Genomic DNA, 6,038 nt, shown 5'->3' with positions numbered 1-6,038 from the left:
TGCTTCCTAGAGACTTTTAATTATGTATTTTAATTCTCCTTTATTCCATTCGATGCCGTGATCCGTGTGTTTAGTGTTTCAGGCTTTATAGGGCATGAATGACTTGGAGATTGGAAAGGAGGCTTGCAAAAATGGAAGGAACACAAGAAATTAAGGAGATGACCAGCAAGAAGTGACGCAGGCGCATGGCTCACGCGACCGCGCGAAATAGAGGAAATTGCAGTGACGCGCTCGCGTGCCTGATGCGAACGCATGGATTGTAAACGGCACAAGTGACACGAATGCGTGGATGATGCACACGCGTGGCAAGGCAAAACGCTGGATGACACGAACGCGTGGATGACGCGATCGCGTGACGTGCGTGATCTGCAGAATCTGCAGATTTCGCTGGGGGCAATTTTGGTCCTGTTTTGACCCATTTTTCGGCTCAGAAAAGTAGATTAGAGCCAGGAAACATGCAGAGACCAGGGGACAACATTCATTCCGCATAATTTTAGTTTTAAATCTGATTTTACTCCTCCTCTAGGTTTTCTCTCTACACATTCATAGTTCTTAGGATTTTGTTTTTTATTGCTTTTTGGATTGGGATATTGAGAAGAGTTATTACCTCCGCCAAGACTTCATCATCCTAGTTTGTTTCCTTACTTGTCACTTACTCTTTCATATCATTAATTTGTTTAGAATTACTATTGGATTATTGTTAGAATTTATGAATACAAGAACTATTTTTATTTTTAATTGGTCTCTTTGATTATTATTATTTATCATGTCTTTCTTTACTTCCCTTTCTTATTTTGCGAAGTTTACATTCATAATGAGCGAGTAGTTCCATAACTTGATTGGGAGTTGATTGAAAGGAGGACTTTGAGTTGGAATGCTCAAGAGTAAAATTATAATTGGGTTTATCGTTGGGTCGCCCTCTAGTCATTGACACTAGTCCTTCCCAAGGGAGAGGATTAGAACTTGTGAATAGAAACTGACTTCCAACTTGCTTGACTTTCCTTTATCTGGTAAAGGATAACTGAGCAAACAATCTTCAATTATCAATTGATCTTGGGAGAACTCCAACAAGGATAGGACTTCCGACTAATCTACTCCCGGTCAAGGTTTTTATTTAAATTACATAAATTCTCTGATTTAATTTCCTGTTTATCAACTCAAACCATTTTAGAAAACATCTTATTAATAAAATAGCACATCTTTCTGCAACTCGTTGGGAGATGACCTGGGATTCAGACTCCCAGTATTTTAATTCTAATTTTGTGACAACCCTTCTAAATTGATAAGTGGATTTTTGTTGGTTAAGAACTGTACTTGCAACATATTTCTTATAATAATTTCTTAACCGGCCAATTTCTGCCGCGTCAAATAGCTTGAAAACAAAGTATTTAGAGTCACGGCTAGGCTCAAGGTGCAAAGCACCAAACAAAATAAAATGTGAAAAGAAAGTAAATAAGCTTGCTTCAAGGTGATAAGTTAAGGAAGGACTCCATAATCTAATCCGAATAGAGGTATTGAAAGATTATTATCATTTGTGTTGAATTATGCATAAGTGAAACGGCTAACCAAAACAATTTAGATTGATACCGTTCACCCTTGTAAAGTTTACACCTTCATATGTTAATGATTAAGGCATGAAGTTTTGCTTCTTGAGGACAAGCAAGAGCTTAAGTTTGGTGTTGTGATGCATGAGCATCTTAAGTACTTTTCTTGTGTATTTCTAGATAGAATTCACTACTTGTTGCTTGTATATCATGTGCTTTGACATGGAATTTTATTAGTACTTTGAGTCATTTGGTTTGTGATTTAATAACAGGAAAATGGGTAAAAGAGGAGAAAAGTACAAGCAAAAGAAAGCAACCAAAAAAGCATCCGCTAGGAGGCAAAGGGCTGGTGTGTCACGCACCAGACAGGGGGGCGTGCAACACGCCCCAAGATTCAGAAACAGAGACCGGGCGTGTCACACGCCACAGAAGGTGTTGCATGCCAAGCCAAGGAACCAGAGAAGAGAAGAATGCATTGCAAGAGTGGTATTGCACGCCACACTCTAGGCGTTCCACACGCCCTCACATCCACTCCAAGAATCCATTGTTTTATGGTGTGTGACATGCCGAGAAATCGACATTTCAAATGCCAAGTGAACAACTTAGCGTGCAACACGCCAGAACACGGCGTTGCACACTAAGCCAGCTTTCCATAGGATTTGATCCAAGGCCATTCGAGCAAGAAACGGGCATATAACATGCCAAGGAAGTGGCATGTCACACGCCATAAGAGAAGGCACCTTTAGGGATGTTGCATGCATGGCATGCAACACACCAGGAACAATGGGCATGCCATTTTAAAATGCCTTCAATACGAGACTCACGTGTATGCATGTCTCAAGCGTACGCGCAACACCTAAAAATTGAAGACTCATGCGTACGCATGACTCACGCATACGCGCAAAACAAGGGAAATTGAAGACTCACGCGTACGCATGCTCCAGGCGTATACGGAATTAAGGATTTTGGCTTGGTCATGTGTACGTATGCCTCACACGTACGCGCGACATGGTAAACATTAGGTGTGTAGCACGCCACAAAAGAATGGGCATGTGAGTTCTACACGCCTTCGACAAGCCTTGTGTGTGTAATTTGAAGGGGTGTGTAACGCCATATTTTGGTTGTGTCGCAAGCCATGATTCACCTCCCAGGACCATGTTTTATTGAGTGGCGTGTTACACGCCAAGGCTCGGCGTTGCACGCTGGGCCAAGTTTCAAGAAAACTGTTTCAAAGGCCCTATTTTGAGTTCTAGGGACTAGAATATAGGGGCGTTAAATGCCAGTACATGGCATGCCACATGCCAAGAAGAAAGCTGGGCGTTCCACATGCCCAAGGATGGCGTTGCACGTCAATGAAGACCCACTTCTAGGATAGCATACCACTTCATGTAAAGTGTGGTGGTGCATAGAAAAAGCGTGGTGGTTCATATGAAAAGCGTATCACATGGCCCAACCTTTACAATTAATCCTTTTTACAACTCCATGCCCATTCAAAATGCAATTTGGGACCACTAAAACCTTCAAGAAAAGATACAAAGCTGAAGATTTAATGTAGAAGATTAGATTTGATTTGTTTTATTTTTTAATTTAAGTTTGAATTTAATAATTAGGTTGAGTTTTTCTCTTTAGTATATAAGGGTCCTAAAAACACTTTGAAAGGATCTTTCGAACCCTTGCAGTGTTTGATTCCTTGTTTTTGTTTTCAAGCATGAGTCACTAATCTCCCTTGTTAAGGTTAAGAGCTCTGTTGATTCCTATAGATTAATGTCAAAGCTTTTCTGTCTTGATTTATGCATTGATGTTTTCTTAAGAAAAAGTTCTCGTTCTTCATACCAAATATTTGAATGTGTTGGAAAACAATTATCTTCTTACTTGAATTCTATTAAGAACTTGGAAAAGTAATTAACTAAATTAAGTTTGAAAACTTCTTCTCATGATTCTTAAGTTTTGAATTTGGACCTTGATAAGCGGATATTTTATACGCTTTTTAGAATAGTTTTCATGTAGTTTTTAATAGGTTTTATTTAGTGTTAAATTCATATTTTTGGATTCTACTTTGCGTTTGTATGTTTTTGAACCATTTCAGGTATTTTCTGTCTGAATTTGAGGAGCGGGAGCAGAAGTCTGATTCAAAGACAGAGAAAACACTAAGAGGAAGGCACCCTAAGAGGAAGGCACCTAAGCCTTCCCAAAAGATCCCTCCAATGGAGTATTGGGAACAGCTGAAAGGCATCTGTAATTCACTTACAGAGCACGTTGGATCAGCTCAGAGAGGAGCAGAAAGATCAGACTAGCATGATTTGGAAACTGATCAAAGAGCAGGAGAAGAAAGGGCGTGAGCTGGAGGAGTTGAAACGCCAGAAGCTCTCCCCTGAAGAGTACACTGCCCCTCAAGTTGAAGAGCCATGCACCCCACGGCCTGAAGAAACCAGCATCCCCTGAACTGAAGGTTGTTGAGTTTCAACTCTGTGACTATTCCTATTCCTGTCTCACGTATTTCCATCCTAATTTAGAGTTGCATGATCACTAGCAGCATTTAAGTTTTTATTTTTATTTTTTTTTTAGGTCTTTTAATTCTTAGAGTTACATAAGCATTAGTAGCAATTAATTAATTTTTATTTTTCTAATTAGCTATAAATTATTCCCCTTATCATCATTAAACATGAATAAAATAGTAGATTTTTTTGGAAGAAATAAAGATGCATAAATTTTCGATTTTTCCAATAAAGAATAGTTAAATTATTTTGATGTGGTGACATTGCTTTAGTTTCTGAATGCATGAATAAATAGTGCGTATTTGAAGTTGAATTTTATGATGCTAGCTCTTGAAAGAATAAGGAAAAAGGAAAAATATTATTGATAATATGAAAAATTTTAAAAAATTGATTCTTGAAATAAGAAAAAGCAGAAAAAAGAAAGAGCATGTTGCAAAAGAAAAAATTATATGCATGCGAAAAAAAAAGAAAAAAAAGAAAAAAATAAAAGCAGAAAAATTCCTTACGGCCCAAAAATGCAGGAAAAGGAGGGCAGATTGAAAAAGTCAATAACCCTTTAAACCAACAGGCAAGGGTAAAAAAGGATCCCAAGTCTTTGAGCATTAATGGATAGGAGGGCCTAAAGGAATAAAATCCTGACCTAAGCAGCTCAATCAAGCTGTCCCTAACCATGTGCTTGTGGCGTGAAGGTGTCAAGTTAAAAACTTGAGACTGAGCAGTTAAAGTCGTAGTCCAAAGCAAAAAGAGTGTGCTTAAGAACTCTGGACACCTCTATCTAGGGAGTCTAGCAAAGCTGAGTCACAATCTAAAAAGGTTCACCCAATTAAAGTGTCTGTGGGCATTATTGTATCCGGTGGTAATATTGGACAACAAGGTACTTAGGGTCACGGCCAAGACTTTAAAAGCTGTGTTCAAGAATCAAAAAGAGCTTAGCTAGGAGAATCAATAATATCATATGGATTCTAAGTTCCTAAAGATGCCAGCCATTCTAATTTTCAATGGATAGTGAGATGGCAAGACTATTTAGAAGCAAAAAGCTACTAAGTCCCACTCATCTAATTGAAACTGAGCTTCATTGAAAACTTAGATATTTATTGTATTCTAATATTCTTTTCATCCTATTTTACTTTTAGTTGCTTGGAGACAAGCTACAGTTTAAGTTTGGTGTTATGATGAGTGGGTATTTTATACGTTTTTTGGCATAGTTTTCATGTAGTTTTTAATAGGTTTTATTTAGTTTTTATTAAGTTTTTACAGGTTTTAGTGTTAAATTCACATTTTTTATTCTACTTTGAGTTTGTGTGTTTTTGTACCATTTCAGGTATTTTCTTGCTGAATTTGAGGAGCGGGAGCAGAAGTCTGATTCAGAGACAGAGAAAGCACTGCAGATACTGTTCAGATCTGACCTCCTTGCACTCGGAAGGGATTTTCTGGAGCTACAGAAGTCCAAATGGAGCATTCTTAACGGATATAGAAATCTGACTTTCAGAGCTTTCCAGAAATGTATAATAGTTCACGGTTGTTTCGGATTAGAAGGCCCAAAACTGGCGTCCAACGCCAGCTTCCTGCCCCCTTTCTGGCGTCCAGCGCCCAAAGAGCAGAGGCCAATGTCCAAACGCCCAGAGAGGACTCCCTAGCTGGTGTTCCATGCCCAAAAGACCTCATAGCTCGTGGATTTCATTAAAGCCCAGCCCAAATACTCACCAAGTGGGCCCCAAAAGTGGATTTTAGCACTAAAAATACTGTTTTACCCTTACTAGTCATTAGTTTAGTATTTAAGTGATTTAACTCATGTTATTCGGGGACTTTTACATCATTTTTACTATCATACACATTTTACTTTGTATTTTACTTTAGTATGAGTTTCTAAACCTCCTAGGTTGAGGGGAGGAGCCTTGTTGAGTCCTATGAATTATTAAAAGTATTACTATTTCTTCTCCAATCCGTGCTTGATCTATTTCTAAGATGTATATCAGCTCTTCAACGTGGTGAATAGGAT

The sequence above is a fragment of the Arachis hypogaea genome, chromosome 11 (genome assembly GCF_003086295.3).
Source record: "Arachis hypogaea cultivar Tifrunner chromosome 11, arahy.Tifrunner.gnm2.J5K5, whole genome shotgun sequence".
Classification (NCBI taxonomy): Eukaryota; Viridiplantae; Streptophyta; class Magnoliopsida; order Fabales; family Fabaceae; genus Arachis; species Arachis hypogaea.
This window is presented reverse-complemented; position numbering follows the sequence as displayed.